At 40.1% G+C, this 19,499-nt stretch overlaps 1 protein-coding gene across 9 annotated transcripts in view; it reads left to right on the forward strand.

The window, feature by feature from the left end:
• tmem121aa (transmembrane protein 121Aa) overlaps nt 1–19,499 on the forward strand; it is a 345,702-nt gene that overhangs the window by 317,058 nt on the left and 9,145 nt on the right. The window contains exons 1-2 of one of the 9 annotated variants that reach the window (XM_039741733.1): nt 8,448–8,457; nt 15,533–15,535. The exons of 6 other annotated variants lie outside the window; for them this stretch is intronic. The gene's annotated coding sequence lies outside the window, so the exon portion shown is untranslated. 2 more of the 9 variants (XR_005631297.1, XM_039741734.1) reach the window with 2 other exon arrangements.

A 19,499-nucleotide genomic window follows, 5' to 3' on the forward strand; every position in this document is an offset into this window, starting at 1 on the left:
TATAATAAGCTGTTTTTAATAATAACTGATCCATCACAGGGTCACAGAGGCAGCATTGCGGTGCAAGGCAAAGCCTCAACCTGGATGGTATGCCAGTTCATCATAAGCCATACTCACACACAGCCACATCAGAGATGATGCACTTCTGTCTATATATGTGTTTTAAAATGAAATAAAGCATTTAATTCCAGTTCCCTTTTAATAATTAAGAGACAAAGCTAGCTGTCCTCCCAAGACTCATCATTTAATATTTGATAAATAATTTATGAATAATTCCCAGGCTCATTTTTCTCTCTATAATAGCTTGAAAGCAGTGTCATTCACATAAATGCATTTTAATAATTGCAGAATGATTTAATCAATAATTAAAATAATAATAGCTGCTTTTCTCTTTCGCTTTATGGTAAAGTGCCACCGCTCTCTTAAAGCCCCACATCATAAAATTAAAATTTGGGAGCCGCGCTGAGGTCTCCGATACTAGGAGTTGCTCTTTCCAGACTCCGTTGTGGCACCTGCTCACCCATTCCATCCTTCCTTCTGTCCAAAGCCCTGCCAGGTTGAGGCTGGCTACCTGAGTGCATGCTGGGACTGTCTCTTCCATGAAATTGCAAAGCTGTCACTTCCCTGTCTCCATGGAAATCTTCCCATGCCCTTTGCGTTTAGTGACAGGACAGCCGCTGCTCCTGACCACACGCTGTGCTTCTTGTGTGTACAGTCCAGGAATAAATAAATAGGATAATATTGAGCTTGGAGCGACGGCAGCTAGCCATAAATTACACTCCACCAAATAACTAGCCATTCATGCGTGGGGAAAACAAATGGAGGTCCGCCAGGCAAACAGAGCCTAGGGTTGCTTTCACAATCAGGTTAATGTCACTCGTAATACTGCTCGGCTGCTCGTAGCCCCCAGGGCGTTGTTGACTTCACACTGAGTTTCTCCCCGAAGGGCCTTCTGTAACATACACAAATGTACTGGGAGGTAAGCCAAAAGGGGCGCCATGTGCAATCGACACTAACGTGATATCACACAGCATATAAGATGGGCTGCTGCTCCTTTAATTGGGGCCTTTAGAATGGCTGTCTGTACAAAAGATAGACAGGGGTTCCTTTCAAAATTTCACAGCTACAAAGTTTACAGACAAAGCCCTAAAGCGTTATTTGCTGTGCAAGCATAGACACTAGTGATTATGTGAGCCTTGGCTTGGGTGCAGACCCTCCCATTCTCTCTCCTGTAGTTACATGAAGAAGGAAGTTCAGGACTTGGCGGTCAAATTCGCATTTGGTAGGAAGGACTCTACAGGGTGGCTGCATCGTGAACATCCACAAGTAATTGTAACTTGCATGGTGGGTCTTGTTTTTTGAGAAACTCGTGTTTGGCTGGATGGACTGTTCCAGATAGCTCGGTCTTGAATGTCCACCGGTAGTCATAACTTGCATGGTGGGTCTTGTTTGTTTAATTGCCTTTTTCAAGGCCACTGTTTAAAGGCAAGTGTTTTATCACGTGGAGGTTTTTGGGAACTCCTTTACTTAAAACATTTTATCAGATGCAAAGATCCTTTCTCCGTAGACTACGGTTATACATCACACCTTGGTCGCTACTTCTGTTTCTTCTGTCCACTCACTTACCAGCCTATACTGATATAAATGATTCACAGCGGCCGTGCACTCAAACATGAGACTGCGGTCCACTAGCTTCAGACTTCTTCCAGGTATGGCTGTCACTGCAGCTGATTTCATATACCCTTGATTGACCTAACTGAGAAAGAAATCTCACTTCCCCGCTCTTAGCAGCACAAATAGAACAAGCAGTAAAGCAGGCTTAAGTTTTAATCTCTAAATATTGTAGTTAGTTAATAGAGATACAGCTTTTAAAACCATGCAGCCTGGGTCGTCCAGTCTCTCTGAAAGCAGACAAAGATCAGAAACACCTTCAATTTGAGTGTCCCATAAACTTATTAGTTTCACAAAGTCTCTGGCCAAGTGATAATTTCCAGTCAGCTCTTTCTGCATCTCTCTAGCCAGCTGATCTTCAGACTTCTTATTGTCCACTCATTACTGAATGCGACGGGATAGGCTGGGTAACCCGGTTAAGGGAGAAACCTGATTTTAAAAAAAAAGAAATGTTCGTTCACAGCCATTAGTCTACATATGTCATTCCCCCTTGGCAAAACACTTCATGTGTCATTAAATTGCCATCATCGGCCATTGTGCGTCGAAATACAAGCATGGAACCAGTACCTCCTAAGGCTGTGAGCGGAACGTTACTTTTTAAAGCATGTTATGTTGTTATTTATTATAAAATAGAATGCATTACTTGTGTGAAGAACTATGTATTTGGCTAGTCAGCATTTGTTTTTAAATCCTAAGCCTGTATGTAAACCTTCATGAAACATAGCCAAATGGATCATTTTCTTGATTATTCTAGTAGTACTAGGGTGTTGTACATCGTTAGCCATTATGGATGTAATGAGAAGTCAAGCAAAGTGACACCTTTTATTGGCTAACTGAACTGATTACAATATGCAAGCTTTCAAGGCAAGATGCACATACTGTAGTGTGCATATACTTTACGTGTACATAGCTGTGAGGTGCTTTTTAATTTGCTCATTGAACCTACTCACACATTGGGTTTGTGTAGACACCCAAAGAGGAGGCTAGTCAGTTGCACCTCTCTTCATTTGTTGTCATATCTGCTGTTGTTTCCCCTGTTAAGTTATTCACCACAGACCGTCAGATGACATTGGTTGGTCACAAACTGCGATTACAAAGCAGCCTCTACTAAAGGAGATCCCCCCAAAGCTGTGTCAGAGAAGGCTGTTCTGTAATCCAAAGCGCCCTGAGTTTGAGCCCCACTACTGCTGTCTTATGATAGGGGGGCATCGCGTTGGATGAATTCCTCAATGGAGCCGGTTAGAAATGTGTTCTTAGATCATCTTTGTGGGTTCTTCTCAATCACTTTTCTTGAAGTCCCCCTCATTCTGGATGTTTTCTTATCCCTATAATTTGAAGCTGTTATTAGTTTTTTGATTTTGCCTATTTAGATGAGTTGTTTTCACTGCCATTTTCTTTTCATTACAATCACCTCAGTTTTGTCCTAAGGTCACTAGGGTTGTTAAGAGCGTATCCTCAGTGGTCCTGAACTTTTGAGGTATAAAACGGTCATCTAAGGTTCACTTCTTTATCTGAGTCTGTGGATACTGAAACCCCTTTTGACTCTCGTGTTTTCTCTGTCTCCTTTTGGTTTTGACCTTTGCCAGTAGTTGTTGTCTCTGCTTTTTGCTTCTTGGTTCAGTTCTGTTGCCAGTATGGTTTCAAACCTTTTTCTGTATTTTTCACTGTGCCTTTTTCTCCCAGTCTTACTGTTTTCCTTGCTAGCTTGCTTAATGTAACAGAGACCAATGGCACCCTAACCCAGATTCATCCGTGGATCAACACAGAGTGAGAGCCTGCTGCTGCATAACTGACACCATGCTGGCAGAGCCCAATAGGCCATTGGCTCGAAGGAGTTCTCCTCTAATGCTGTGGCCCGAGTTCGAGTCCTGCTGCCATCTCAGGAAGGACAAGTAGCTGATAGGGAGATGCTGTCCAGAGTGAATTCTTGAGAAGAGACATTAATTATTTATAGTTCATTATACCAGAGGCGGCCTTAGGAGTACGCGGGGCCTTGGGTGAGTGTCATATGCAGGACCGAGAGCCATAAGTGTAGGCTATATACCGTAACACCACACTCATGGGCTTGTCTGCCTCTAATGCTGTACGCCTTATTATTGTTAAAAAACATGGTGCCTTATGCAGGTACCATTGGCCGTTTGACTACATTACATATTGTAATTGTTCTTATATTGGTTTAGTGGCCTTTAACCAAGTTAATTAATGATTCGTGAGATTAATAAACTAGAAAGGGTTTGCGCGCTCCACCCGAGTTTTTTTTTTGAAACCAAAAATGTCATGCTAAGAGCTTTCTTGGTTATTGGTATAGATGCTGGGAAAGGCTTCTAAAGTAACATGTTCTTGTTTATGAGTGGTTTCCGAAGAAATCTACCATGTACCGCATTTCAGTCTATAACGGATTTGAATGTCTTGCAGAGGCCCCGCATATTTGTATGATGAGCTGATGGTGACAAAAGAATCTCCTATCGCGGGGCCTGAGGCTATTGCCCTAGTCACCACCCCCAAAGGCTGCCTCTGATTATACTTTACCTCCATTCATAAGCCTCTCCTCCCTTTTGCTCCGGTTTTATGGTTGTCCTTCCTCACAAAACTATGTAAGCCACTTTATAAAATAAAAACTTTTTAAAGCACAAAAAAACCTTCCAGTAGCACTTCCTATAAGTCTACAGCCAAAGTGATCACAATGAGTTTTAAGAATCACAATAGACTTTGACTGTGCTGTGACTTGTTCTTTTTATCTGTTGGAAAATTGTATTTTTTACAGAAATAATTGCTTTCCCAGAGCCAGCCTTTGTCCTATTTTTTCAAGCCATATTGCATATCTAATGTTTGGTGAGCTGCTAGCATTTATGAAATGTGCTTTTTGCAGATTTTACTTAAGAAAGGACTTTTTTTTTTCTCCAGGAGAATATAATTACAGTGTGCATGAATAGTCAATTGAGTGCGTGCTGTGGCGTGGAAGCTCATTTGTAAAGAATATCTATTTTTTTTTCTATAAACCTGCATAGGTTTAACTTGTTTTACTGAAAGAATTTGTTACAAATGGATAAAATGGTCCCGACTTTGTGAGTCGCACAGTTTGGCATTTGGGTGGGCAGTCAGCATAAGGAGAACCATTGCACTGCAGTTCCATGGATGGCTCAAGGTGTACCTTCTGAAGGATACGTGTCACCTCTGGGGTTGGCTCTAACCTTTGCACCATCTCCATGGAGATCTTGCCCAGAATTCCCTGGGGTGCGCTCTTTTAAGACGTCAACCTGGCAGCAATACAAAGGTCACCCCAGGCGTTTCTGGGGTATCTAAGGTTGACAGATAAAAAAAAAGATCTTCTAATGCAGTAATTCAAGGTTTATTTTTTTCTGGAATATCAAATCCGTGCTCTTGTTTTTAACTCTAAATTTTCCATATGTGTTATTGGTTTTGGTTAAGGGTCTCCTTGAATGCCGTTTTGACCATCAGTCCACTCTTCAGATTCTCCTGGTCCTTTCCATTTCTTGCGAGTTGGTATATTTGGACACCTCCGATCATCCTAACATGGCAACATCATTACAAACCAAACAGAGAAACTCCATATAATGGTGTTACTCATGCGAAAGAAAATGACATTATGAAATAACAAAACCAAGATGTGAAAAAATATTAAACTACTTGTGGACTAAGGGGTCTTTGGCATTACTGCTCCTAAATTACATACCTAAAAACAAAATGCTATTACTCTGCTTTTGTAATAAAGGAGCTGCAAATGGCAGAAGAACAATGTAGAACATGTAGCAAGAACATTTCAAATTTTTTAAAGTATTTATATGATTAAAATGCATTGTTTACACCAATATCAACAAAACACATGTACACACATTTGGTGTTTTAGGGATTTCTATCCAAAAATTTGAATTTGATATTACATAACCAAGAGATTTTATGATGCACAACCCTGGCATCAAGTTTCTTTGCTGTCCTAATCTGTCAGGTGTCATTGTGCCAAATTTAGATGTCACATCCCAAAGCATTGCAGAGGTCTACTGTTTGGCACAAGGTGTCCCCTTGGTTGGAAAACTGTAGTCTCTTGCACCTAAACAATCTTACAAAACAAGGAATGCACTAGCAATTATATTTCTTTAATTTTTTTTAAAACTATTATATAAACACACACTTTGTATCAGTCTGAAGCAACAAGTAAACAATTTGTAACTATGTACATATAATTTTGTACTCATTCAAACCATTACTTTTGAAATTATTTTTCATGCCAGTCCTTGAAACTTTTTCAGTTAAACACTAGACACACACAAAACTGAAATTTTACCCCCAAGACTGGGGTTTTTGTTCTGCAATTCACACTTCTGTTGAAGTTACTCTACAGGAATTTAGTGTGACTTTATTTATTTAATTTTAATGTTGTTGTTTGGATTAAACTAAATACATCCATACAATGCCATTGCAGGAAGCCCTGGATGCAGAGATAGTCATACAGATACTTACACCTAAACTTTTGAGACGCAAGTGGTAGTCACTGGGTCACGAGCACATGACATATTTTCACAGTATAATCCACCCCACCACTTCCACCTCTACTGTCACTGCCATCTAAGGGATCAACAGAGCTGTGCAAAATTTTGTTTTATTTTTTTGATCATGATAGTTTCTGACTTCCAGTGTCTCAGGGACAAGTATGATAAATAAACTGGATAAGAAACATCACACAGTGCAGTCAATTACTTCTATTGGGTGGATAGGCATGAGTGTGTTTGTGTGTTGGGGTGGATTATACTGTGAATAAGTCATTAACTGTTACATCTTTTTTTTACTCTCATGTCCTGATGGCGTGGTGACATGAGTGGCGTGGTATAATGACATTCTCAGTAAAGTCAAAAATGTGATCAGAATCTGAATTAACCTTTACATGTAACAATGTGTAAAGAAGACCCAAAAGACATTTACTTCCTGTCTTTTATGCGCAGCTGTGACATATAATATAAATCTATATAAAATCCTAAGCCTAAAAGTGCAACGATTTTATGTGATGTTTATATTTCACATTTTTTGTCACGCTTTAAATCGGACTTATTTTAAAACCTACACTACTCAAAGTGAATAATGATGATGTTAGTTTTTCAGATTCTTATTCCGTTATTAAATGATAAATTAAAACATCAAGAAAGTCGTGGTTTTTAATTTCAATAAATTATTATTATTTCAATCATTTATTTTAATAATTTAATTCAATAAATTGCATTATTTTTGATCGAGTAAACTTTCTTTCACAGGAACAAACTATTAAAAAAAGGATCTATTCGTAACACCAATGATTGTATTTAGGTGATTTAGTTAGCTGAAGGTTGAGTTACGATTACGCATACCACTTTAGTTTTCACGTGATTTTTCCTGTTATTTGGATGAGTAATTTAATTATTTTTTTTTTTATCAATAAGAATGTCAGTTAAAACGAATGGATCGTTTATTTATTCTCTTATAAATACTCATCGAGCATAATGAACCTCAGTTTAATGGGAATACTCGGTAAGAGAGTAAATATTTTATTCTCATTTCATGATTTTTACTCTGTTAAATAATAATTAATTTTTCTTTTACATATTTATAGAATTTTCTGATTTTGACTCCAATAAATAATCATTTTTCTTTTGTACATTTACAGATTGTACTAATATTCTGGCTGCAACTGGGGGTTGGGCGCCAAAGGTTCCGGGGGACTTTGCCCCTCTAGTATAATATAAATGGCCAGTCATAGACAACTAATCATCAGTAAAATTGGGTGACACTAAACTATCCAAACGTAATGAGCCCTTCACTGTGTATGTGGCAAGACATAGGTGAGATGTTCAGTAAAAACAGATTCACTCAGCTGTGCTGACCTCAGCATATTCGTGTGAAAATCAAATATTTTAATCATGAAAGAAAGCAGACAACATGGAAACTTTTGATTTATTTAAAAGAAGACACCCTTAGGTTTGTATAAATGGCATTATTGCTTTTGATTGACTTGTAGGTTTACTACAGCAAACACAAGCAACTTGTAAATATGGCGGGACACCTTGTGCGTGAGTGGTTAAAATCATCAAAAGGTCTCAGGTCTCAACATAACAAAAGACACAAGCTAGCAAAAAAAGGTACAAATGAGCAAAAAACTAAAAACTGGATGTCACACCATGTACCAATTACTGTTCCATGTGATGATCTCAGTGATCTTAAAAAACAAGCACCGAGATCTGTGAGACTCTTCTTAAAATGTGACCCCTTCGTGCGTCTATGAAACATATTCATTGATCCTGACAGTTAAATTGTAAGATTCGTTAAAGGTTTATCGTTACAAGAATAAACGACTGATTACTGTGCTGTCTGTGTAGTGTCTCTACCCCAGTGGTGGAGTGTAATGAGTGGGAATTAATCTGATGTTTAGCTGAGGGCCGTCTTGTCACGTTCATCAAGATTGACGTTGATGCTCCCTGTCTGGTGGAAAGGACTTTATTGTCAATTCAAATGCCTGCTGTCAATATCCCTGACCAGAGGGGAGGAGATGTCTCAGATATGCACTGGGGTTAACCTGGGGGGCCAACATAAAACAGCCTTTCAGCTAATTTTATACATATAGTGAATTGTTTTTTTGTTTTTTTTTTTTTAATTTGTACAGCTCACCTCTTTAAGTACACAGGATATAAATCACACACAGGAATTTCCCAGCTAATTGAATTCTCATCACATAAAAATCCTTTCCACGTCTGGGTGCAGCTTTATCACAGCAATAAGAAAGTTGCCAGCCACCACAGAAAAGTCGTTCAAGTTCAGTGAAGGGATACGGGTGTCTGCTAGAAGTGGAGATCAATGAGAGTGTGACTTGGCAGACCTTCTACAGCACTAAAGTGAGTGGGTGGCTTCAGTTAATGATCTGGACAGCAGTATATTTCTATAAATAACGTCCAATAAAAAGCTTGTTTTATTATTATTCTAGCCAGTCCCAATTATGTGGCTGCTTTTATTTGAAGACATCGTTTCGCTGAAAATTATGTTTTACCATCTCTTTGTTCTTAAGCTTTCTGTAACCTTATGACCTGGTAATGTGTATTGGGATGATTTGATCACAGGGGACAAGTAATAAATGATAAACAAACTGGCACGGTTATCCTTATAAAAGAGGAATATAAGATAAAGTTGTTACGTGTGGGAAGTGAGGTGGTACTGCTTCATGGGTCCACTGTGCTGGGTTTGGATGTTGTCCTTGTGGAGTTTGCCCATCTGCCTCATATCTCTCTGGGTTTTCCCACCATATCCCCAAAGTCATGCTGGTCAACTGTGTGAGCTGAGCCTGTGACGATTCACATTCTGTCCTGAGCCTCTTACTGTTCTTAGGGTGTGCCCTTTGTGGTCGAAATTTAACATCTTATTAAAGAAAGGAACATCCTCTAACAGGACAAATCAGTAATCAGGCGGGAGAAAAGCTGTTCATTGTATATTTTAATTATTCCTCTGCAAAATGCATTCTTCAAAAGCAGTTTATTACAGCCTGGTCAGCATGATCAGAATGGTTAGAGAAACAAAGAATAGAGGTTCATTTTATAATCTATTGAATTTACATACAGTGTCAATCAATCCATTCATTTACTCTGGTTGGTTCATTGGTTTACACCCAAATGATTTATATAAAATAAAAGTCTATTATATTAAACTCTGGTTCTTCTTACAGTATACCTTTTGAAATGAGCTACAACCCTTGAAATTTCTGTGCATATAACAATTGTCCATTGTGATCGTTTACAGGACATCTGCTGATTTCTTTGTCATCTGTTAGTCATCCTTCAGTACATTTTATATATTACATCAACTTTTCTTCTGGTCCATTCTTTATTTACTTGACCATCTCAGTATTTTTCCTAAACCAACTCTTATATTTCAGTGTACATTTTGTTGTTCACTTGACCTTTATCTCATTTCTGACATTTATTATCCCTTTATGATATTTCTTAAAGGTGTATGCTATGTTACCCTAAAATGATTCTTCCACACCTTCATCTTTCTCTTTCCATGTTGTGGGTTCTATGATTTGGCTTTGCTTTGTTTTTTGCTCATTTTGATAAGTGGTACGATATTATACTTGATCATGGGATTTTTTAAGTCAAGGATTCCTCTCCTGGCATTATTTATTGAATTTTCCTAATAGATGAGGAGTTGTCAAATGTTTTCATAACATCTTGGATGCCATTTTAGGTCCCACAATTGCTGTAATTTTGGGTACTTGTTGCTAGGTACGTATGTTGTATTTCTAGGGACGTGGCCTCAGAGGTCGTGATTTGTTGGTAATCAGCACAACAAGATAAAGGGTCAGCTGTGGGTGCTCTTCCTCATCAGGGGCATCATGTATAAACGGTGCGTACACATGGAAATGTTGCGTACGAATGTTTTCACATTCAAATCGCGATGTATAAAACCTAAACTTGGGGTAAAGCCACGCACATTTCCACAGTAGCTCATACTCTGTCGTACGCAAGTTCTCCACTCGGTTTTGCAGACTGGCAGCATCTAGCATCAAAGCAATGCTACTGTTCCTATGTGGTTTATCTTTCTTTTTCAGATCCACATCCCTGATGCGGCTCTATAAATACACTGAAATTAACCGCATATTGTTTATTAGTTTAATGCATCTGATTGTAATTAACCTGTAACAATATAATGGTCCACAGAATGGTCAAACTATTCTAAATACCATAACTGCTTTAGCGTTGTTACTCTCACTGCACCTTGTTCTTCTTCTTTTAGCTGCTCCCGTTAGGGGTTGCTACAGCGGATCATCTTCATCCATCCATCCATCCTCTTCTGCTTATCCGAGGTCAGTTTGCGAGGGCAGCAGCTTGAGCAGAGATGCCCAGACTTCCCTCTCCCTGGCCACTTCTTCTAGCTCTTCCAGGGGAATCCCGAGGCGTTCCCAGGCCAGCCGGGAGACATAGTCCCTCCAGCGTGTCCTGGGTCTTCCTCGGGACCTCCTCCCGGTTGGACGTGCCAGGAACACCTCACCAGGGAGGCATCCAGGAGGCATCCTGATCAGATGCCTGAGCCACCTCATCTGACTCCTCTCAATGCGGAGGAGCAACGGCTCTACTCAACCCCTCCTGGATGACTGAGCTTCTCACCCTACCTTTAAGGGAAAGCCCAGACACCCTGTGGAGGAAACTCATTTCAGCTGCTAGTATTCGCGATCTTGTTCTTTCGGTCACTACCCATAGCTCATGACCATAGGTGAGGGTAGGAACGTAGATTGACTGGTAAATTGAGAGCTTTGCCTTACGGCTCTGCTCCTTTTTCACCACGACAGACCGATGCAGAGCCCGCATCACTGCGGATACCGCACAGATCCGCCTGTCGATCTCACACTCCATTCTTCCCTCACTCATGAACAAGACCCCGAGATACTTGAACTTCTCCAATTGGGGCAGGATCTCGCTCCCAACCCTAAGAGGGCACTCCACCCTTTTCCGGCTGAGGACCATGGTCTCAGATTTGGAGGTGCTGATTCCCATCCCAGCCACATCACACTCAGCTGCAAATCGATCCAGAGAGAATTGAAGATCACGGCCTGATGAAGCAAACAGGACAACATCATCTGCAAAAAGCAGTGACCCAATCCTGAGTCCATCAAACCAGACCCCCTCAACACCCTGGCTGCGCCTAGAAATTCTCTCCATAAAAGTTATGTACAGAATCGGTGACAAAGGGCATCCCTGGCCGCGTCCAACTCTCACTGAAAATGGGTTCGACTTACTGCCGGCAATGCAGACCAAGCTCTGACACCATTTGTACAGGGACCGAACAGCCCCTCGGGTGGTCGTGTCATAGGATTTGTGGCCACATGTCTTGGACACTCGGGTGAAGAGAGGGGCGGAGCTGTCAACTGATCACCAGCTGGCGGTGAGTTAGCTTCGATGGTGGGGGAGGATGCCAGTCAGGCCTGGTAGGCCCAAACGTGTTGTGAGGGTCTGCTGGGAACGTCTGGCAGAGTCCCCTGTCAGAAGTAGTTTCAACTCACACCTCTGGCGGATCATCTTTTTCCATATTACTCTCACTGCACCACTCGGAGCAGCTGAGCTGAGCTTAAGGGCTATTTATATTGATTTACATATTCAAAGAGGCCTAATTCTGGGAGGAGTTGGGGCGGGACAGCAGGCATGTGAACGTGCGTTACTTTTCACGCTGATCAGGATTTATATAGCGGGAGAACGTGGAAGTTTGCGTATGCACGGATTCCTGCATCCGGATTTTTCTGTGTGTATGCACATTCCCACTTTTGTGCTTACGCCATGTTATAGTGTGAGTTCTTCGCACGTCATTATATAAGGGGCCCCTGATCTGCAGATGCTAAAACACTTTAATAAATCTTGCTTGTGCCCCTCAAACATTTTGCTTGTACCTTTTGATTGCAATTTTTGTCTCCTGTTTTGTTTTTTTTTTGTTTTTATAAACCTTTTTCATGTCAGTTCACTCTCAGGATAGTAGAGTTCAGGCCAACAACCTATCACATGATGAGTTCTTTCGCGTGAAAGTAGTGATGCTTCCCAGAGTCCATTACTGTGAAGCAGATAATAAAATGAAATGGTACTTCGGATTGTTTCAGGTTTGTTTTCCGTTGTGATGCCAATCCTTTGTAATACTATCATCTAATCATTAAGTGTTGTTTTCTTCATTGTGGATAATTTTGTGGTAATTAAAAGGATATCTTGGGTGTTGTTACATACCTCACCTTTTGATGAACACTGTTTGTCATTCTAGATTGTTCTACTCGTCACTACAATAATTCATTGACTATCTTCAGTTTTTGCAGTTTGTCTCACTGATGGCCTTGTTATTTGTTACACCATTGATGGTGGAAGGTGTTCTCATCCTGGAGGACAATTTGTTCACTGATAGGCTCGCACGTCTCTTCAGGATATGTCAATGAAAAATTATCCTTCTAATATGAATAGGGCAGCACATTGGCTCTCTCAGAACCCCACTACCCTGGCCTGAAATTCTGGCCTGGTTTGTCTCCCTGTGGAGCTGCCACCTTCTCTATATGGTTGAGTGACTGTTAATCTGATTTGCCCCCCTCCCAATCCAAGATACATTTATTGGAGACTCTTAGATGGACCCGTGTCAGGTTGATTCCTTTATTTTATCTCAAACACTCACTCCCCAGCTGCCATCCTTTGTTGTCCGCCATGTTGCTCAGAGCCGGACCTCTGTTTTTGATTAGGTCCTCCTTGGCATCTACCGGATCCCTTGTAGTCCTCCCAATCACCCTTGCTCCTCTGAAATATTCAATGGAGCTCAATCTGCCCCTGGTGGTGCTGTTCTCTTCTTTCTCCCTTGCAGGGCCGCTGATTGCCTGCCTCCTTACCACTGTGTTGGCTCAACCTCACAATTCTCTTCACTCTCCGTCTTTTTTTTTCCTCTCTCCTCCCACGTCTCTTAATCCTTCAATGAGGAAGCTGGAACCAATTACTCACTCCTATGTGAGCATGATCCCCTATTAACCTTAAACCGACTATAGTCGCTTCCCAGTGCAATTTGCCAGCACACCAGAGCTGATCAGTCAGTGCCGTACATTCGTAGGGTAGCCAGCTCATGAGCACTGCAGCATCACTGTCCCTTTGCTTGCGTGCAGCCGGTTCAAGCACGGTTGGCTCAGTGATTTATTGAATTTCATCAATGGTGTCACTTGCACCTTCTACATATAATAATAGATTGTTGCAGTAGTTTTTTAATAGTTTTTACAGTTCATTGGCAGTGTGTAAAATGATCAGTGTGGCAGTAATTGTGATGTTCTTTGCATAAAAAAGTGTGTTCCATTAAAATGTCACTTTTTCTTGGTGAATTGTGACATTTCTTTAAAAAATGCAGCAAAAAAGTATTTGGTGTCCGGGGGTGATTAACCCCCCAAGTATGTGGCAGTTTAATGGTTAAATATCCCAGGGCCACACACAACTATGGAACGGTAGTTCATTTTTTATTTTAAAAGCTCCAAACACCACAGACCCCTAACGTGCTGTACCACATGCTGTTCCACCTCCCTTATTGCCGCCCCAGAAAAGCACACAAACATAATACCTTGTTTACTGGTTTTCATCTCATTTATCAGAACATCATAGCATCTTACAGTTTTCCCGAAACACTGTGAAAGTGCAGAAAAATGTTATAGAATCATTACAAACTCAAGACTATTTTCTAAATCAAAAGCTGCAAAATCTAACTATGCAAACCCTTTGAATCCTGCTGTATCTTCCCAGAATACCCTGCACTTCTGTTCAGCTTGTCCAAACATAGACTAAGGGTGGTTATCTGAAATCTGTCAGCTGAACAACTTTAAATATCCCCTAGAATGCCAGGCAGTCTGAATTGTTTCCCTCTGTTACACAGTAGGATATTTTTCTCGTTTTAGCTGCACCTTTTGATGCATCATTTATTAGTTTATTTATTATGATTGCTTAGTTGTTAGATATGGCTTCAATTTCTATCAAGTGACAGCCATATGAGACTAAGTCTGTCATTGAGTTGGGGGTCCAGGATGAAAAGTAGTTTGTCAGTAGTTACTTGCACAAAAGGCAGCAAAATGAATGATCTATAGGAGGAACCATCAGTTGGTATGAGCTTGCAGAAGAACCTTTGTTAAGAGAGGGCTCAGTCCTCTTCTGAAACCTGCTGCAGTAGTGAACAGAGAGTTCCAGTGCCAGGCTTCTGGGAGATGGGCCGAAATGATATCTGAGACCACTGGGACATTCCCTATTCCTAAGGTAAAGAGGGAAGAAAGGAAGTCACCAACTGTATTACACCTTTATCCATCCCACCGGCTCCTACGTTTTCAGAACGTATGAAATGCTCCCTAGACCCTAGGACTATAATTCACAACCCTCTGCAACTAGTAGTTAGCTTTAAAAAACATTTTTGGTAGTCAGAAACTTTTGTTGGTTTACGTATTGGGCTCTGGTGTTTGCTTTCTCAGGCTTCTTTGGCTTCGACCCTTGTCTGTTTCTAGTTTTAGTCTCTCTCTTCATTTTCTCATCCTTCTCAAGGTAAAACATTTGGGTCCATTTCTCATAACAGTTCAATCAGGGTGTCAGGAGCATGAAATTAGATTTTTTACTAATGTTTGCTTATATTTAAGCCCCTTTTTCATGATAATATAATAATAATAATAATAATAATAATACATTTTATTTATATAGTGCCTTTCCCATGATGTAATTTTGTGTGCTTGTTTTTGTGGGTGCCACCATGGTTGGAGTTTATTAGGATGCTGCCTGTTGTTGGACATGTGAAGCACACCCTGCATGAGGTGTAATGTTGTCATGGTAAGAGCATCTGAACGTACTGGAGATAAAGGGTGGATTTCATGGAAGACTTGTGTTTGTGCAATAAATTCACTTAGGCATAGATTCTGCTACTACATGATTTTTCTTCTAGAGAAACCCTGATGAAGGACATGCTAGTTCTCCTTTACACCGGTAAAGAAGGCTTGTATTGAAAGTTTTTTGTGTCACAACACAGTAGTTTGACTAAACTGTAGAAAAAGAGAGACATCTGAAAACACAATCTCCAGTCTTAGGATCTCCCACCAAAAGGAAATAAGAGAGAGATGTCAGTGGATGTTGGGTTGTGTCTGACAAGAGTGATCATTTTGTTATTGTACCGCTGGCGCTTGCTTGCCACCATGTGATAAGCTGTATGTGTACTGCAGTAATGGGGCCTGCTTATCTCATAAAAACATTTTTCCAGAGATAGCTGCAGACAGCCTTTTGGGATTAATGGAAAATTGTAGTAGAAAGCAAATGAATGCTGCTTTTCTTAGGTGTCTGCTTGCATGACCAAAGAGAGTCAGCCTCAGCAGGTGGTGACACATTCCGAGTCCCCATTGTGAGTCGATGATGTTCTGTGTTGATTAGAACTAATTCAGAGATGCCAGGAGAATGTACACCAAGGGGTGGAGGGCTTAAGGCTTTAAAAAGTTTAAGTAGAAGACAACCCTTACTACAGGATATCAACCTGAAATTCAATTCAGAAACACAAGGGAAGGATGACTATAGGGAAAAGCCTAAATATTAGGATACAAAGTCCTAGGATTATTGTGAGAAAAGATGTAATAAACAGGAGGTGATTAATGCAAGATGAGTAAAGTAGGAAGAGAAAGCAGAGAAACTGAAAGGTAATCGAATTACGAGGAAAGTACAGAATCAACAGTCAAAGGCAGAAAGGAGTTCAATAAACTGACACAAAGCCTGACCCTTTGGTCTTCTGGGTTTACAAGTAACTGTCGGCAAAGGTAAGTTCAAGGATTTTATTCAACCAAAAAATAAAGTGCCACAGGACTGCTGCCATATTAATAACATCACATCTTTTGATGTAATTGATGCCGTGATTGCAGTTACGTGACACAACCTGCCAAGAAACTAAAAATAAATATTCTTAGCCTCTTTGAACCCTCCCCAGCGTTCTGGCACTATAATCCTTGCCTCCCCAGAATTTTCCAACAATTTTAAAAGTCAAAAATTTTGATTTATAAAAGTAAAAATTTATTATATGATGATATGATGAGAAGCCAAAATGCTTTAACAACAGATTGCTACTATAGACCAAGAAGTTGGATCACAACAAATGTCGCAGTTGTCACCATTTTCTCCCCTCCCTTATAAGATTCCAGATTTTTTTGTCATATACACTGTTATACAAGTACAACATAAGGACCTAATGCCAAAACTGCACCTTTGAGTGTTAAGCCTCAAATCAGTTTTTAGTACCAGAAGCAATGCACAAAAATATTTCACATAATCTTCACCACCCTCCAGTCAATTGTCTTGTGTTTTCTCTTTTCCCATGGGGCTTCTTGCATCAAACGCCCAAACTCTCTCTGGCACAGTGAAAGGTGGGGAGTTTCAATGTACACTGTAATGCTGATATCCTAAGGTGAGCTCAGGGTGGAAGGAACCCTTCCATGGAGCAAAAGGGCAAAAACTGTCTTTGCCTGTGCTCACTAATCATCCATTGTGTTGAGTTGCTCCCATGCTAAAGTTCAACCGAAATCCTTTCTGTTTTCTTCTTGAAACCTATGAGAAAAAGCAAAGTTGATCTAAAGCTAAAAAAAAAAAATAGAGTAACTTGTGTAAGTAGCATAATATCGTAACTAGACATGTGTGTAGTGTAATATCATGAAGATTGGAATTGCAACCAGCCAGGTAATGACATTAGACAGGTGTAGCTGCCTTTCGAGAATATACCTCTACATGCAAGTGCAAGATTTACAGAGTGGAGTAGCATAACAGTAGCGCAGAGTAACAGATATGTGCAGGATTCTGAAGATAGATAGTGGGGTTATTATTCCGGCCTTTCGGGTATATACCGCTATTACTGCTGTATGGCTGGCCTGAAAATCAGCCCTTCTGGGTTCAGAGGGTTAACGTAATTCAAAATGACCCAAAAAAACTCAAAACAAACTTTACATAATGAAAACTCCAACAATAATTAAAAATAACCGTACTAGAAGTCTTAATTATTGCATAAAGGAACACACAAAAAAGAAGTATCCCAAATCCCGGTGAGTCCTTTAATACGGGCTGTTGCCATAATTGAATGGTGGGCTATTTTTTCCTCCCTTTAGTTTTTCTTAATATGATGCAAGAAGTCTCCATCTGTCTATCTCTTCTGGCCTGTCTTTCTCCCAACTTTGCCTAACTCGCCTCCTGATTGTTGTATGTCACCCAGGGTTTCTCCCTTGTCTTGTGTTTACATCCTTTTGTTAATTGGTTGCATTATCCCTTAGTTTTGATTTTGTTTCTAAACCTTTGTCATGTGGGTGGTTCCCCAAAAGGCTGGACCACCTGTTCATCACCACCAGGGACTGCCCTCCTTCTAATAAAGATGGAAGGTTTCCCACAGTTCCTGGCAGTTCATTCAAAAACGCTTGGGAGTCAATGAGTTTATTTTTGTTTTTTTGCTGTTCTCATGCTTTTCTGATAGCACTGGATTTTTTTAGATCCACAGATCAAATTTAACACAAGTTCTTAATCAAACTTTCCCTGTCAGAAATTGGATAGCGCTATTATATGTATATTAGCTGGGGTATGAGGGGGTCCTCCTTGAAGTTTCGTATGCATAGTTGTAAATATATTTGTTTTGGTGGAGCACTGTTTTATTAGATGGACAACCTAGTAAACCATGACATTTTGATATTCTTCAGTTATTTATTGGGATTAATAAATTGAAATTTGGAATGTTCTTTTCACTTGAGATTCTGGTCATCCTAATAAATTACAGTGAAACAGTAAATCATTTTAATTGGTAGATAATGGAGGTGTGAGCGTTAGTGTAAGGTGAATAGTACTGACTAACTGTTTATTTGCTTTTGTGTGCAATGGATTGCATGCGACAGGGTTCTTCATTCATCTTTAGATAACCCTTTGTTCTCCTTAGTTGCATTTTATTCTTTCATAGCTAGCAACTTTACTCTGAGGCCCTCCTGAATCACTGAGTTTCTCACCCTGTCATGTCGTGTCTGCCCAGCCACCCTGTAAAGATTCCTCATTTCAGCTTCTTGTACTCTACAATCTCATTTTTTTGGTCATTACACAGCGCATGACTTTACGTGAGGACAGAGATGTAGCTTGAATGGTAAACTGAGAATTTTGTCTTTAGACTCTGCTTCTGCTTTCCCACCACAGACATTTAGAGCTCCTGCAGAACAGCTGCTGCTCCTACAATCCACTTGTCAATCTCAAATTCCCTTTTTCTGTCACTCGTGAATAAAATCCCAGGATACTCAAAGCCCTCCGTAATGGGCAGTCCCACTCCCAACCTCCATCTAGAGGGAGCAATCCGCTCTTTTCCCAAATAGAACCATGACCTCCGACTTGAGGGTGCTGATCCTCATCCCAGCTGCTTCACACCTCACAGTCAGAGGAGACAAAGAGGACAACATAATCTGCTAGTTAGGGATGCTCTGACCAGGTTTTTGTAGGGCTGATACCGATCATAAATGTCATTTTACTGGACACCAATTCCGTTTTTTTTCTTTATATTTTTAAAAATCTTTTATATTAAACTTCTGCATAACTACCGTATATACTCACATTTAAGTTCTCCTGCGTATAAGTCGGGGCTTGATTTTACTGTATGATTTCTGGTATTTTATAATGTTGGTTGTATAAGTCGAATGAGGAAAACTCACGCTATTGGTACAAGAGAATATGATATGATGATATGCTAAGGCCCTCCTGAGAGAGTAACCACGGAGCACGCTGCCTTTTTTTTCTATGCTTTGTGCCTACATGACCACACGGTAATACCAGAACTATTCTGAAGCAACGTTTGCACTGATTTGTGTTTTTGCATCTCACACCCTCAAACACCTTTATCGTAAGAGCATCCCTTATCTATGATGGAATATTCAATCAGAATAAAATATGAAGCTGGTTTTAAATTAAAAGTCGTTGAAGTGGTGAAAGAAATTGGTAACTGCGCTGCTGCAACAAAATTCGATGTGTCTGATAAACTGGTGCAAGATTAGAGGAAGCAAGAAGTTGTATTTTTGAATGGGCGTATAAGTCAGGTTCTGATTTTATGATTGATTTTTCAGGTTTGAAGACCCGACTTATATGCGAGTATATGCAGTAAATGCAGAGAAGCCTTATGTCCTCTATTAAAGTGTATTTTTATTATTAAACTGTAGCACACAGGTGTTTACTGTTCATTTTTTATTAATAAAAAATTCTGTAGGCGTATTGCTGAGTGACCATAAAAATACTACAATAAATAAAATTTCCTTAAAATACATTCTTTTTTAACTGACAAAATATGTTGTG

Source organism: Polypterus senegalus, chromosome 18 (genome assembly GCF_016835505.1).
Source record: "Polypterus senegalus isolate Bchr_013 chromosome 18, ASM1683550v1, whole genome shotgun sequence".
NCBI classification, from domain to species: domain Eukaryota; kingdom Metazoa; phylum Chordata; class Cladistia; order Polypteriformes; family Polypteridae; genus Polypterus; species Polypterus senegalus.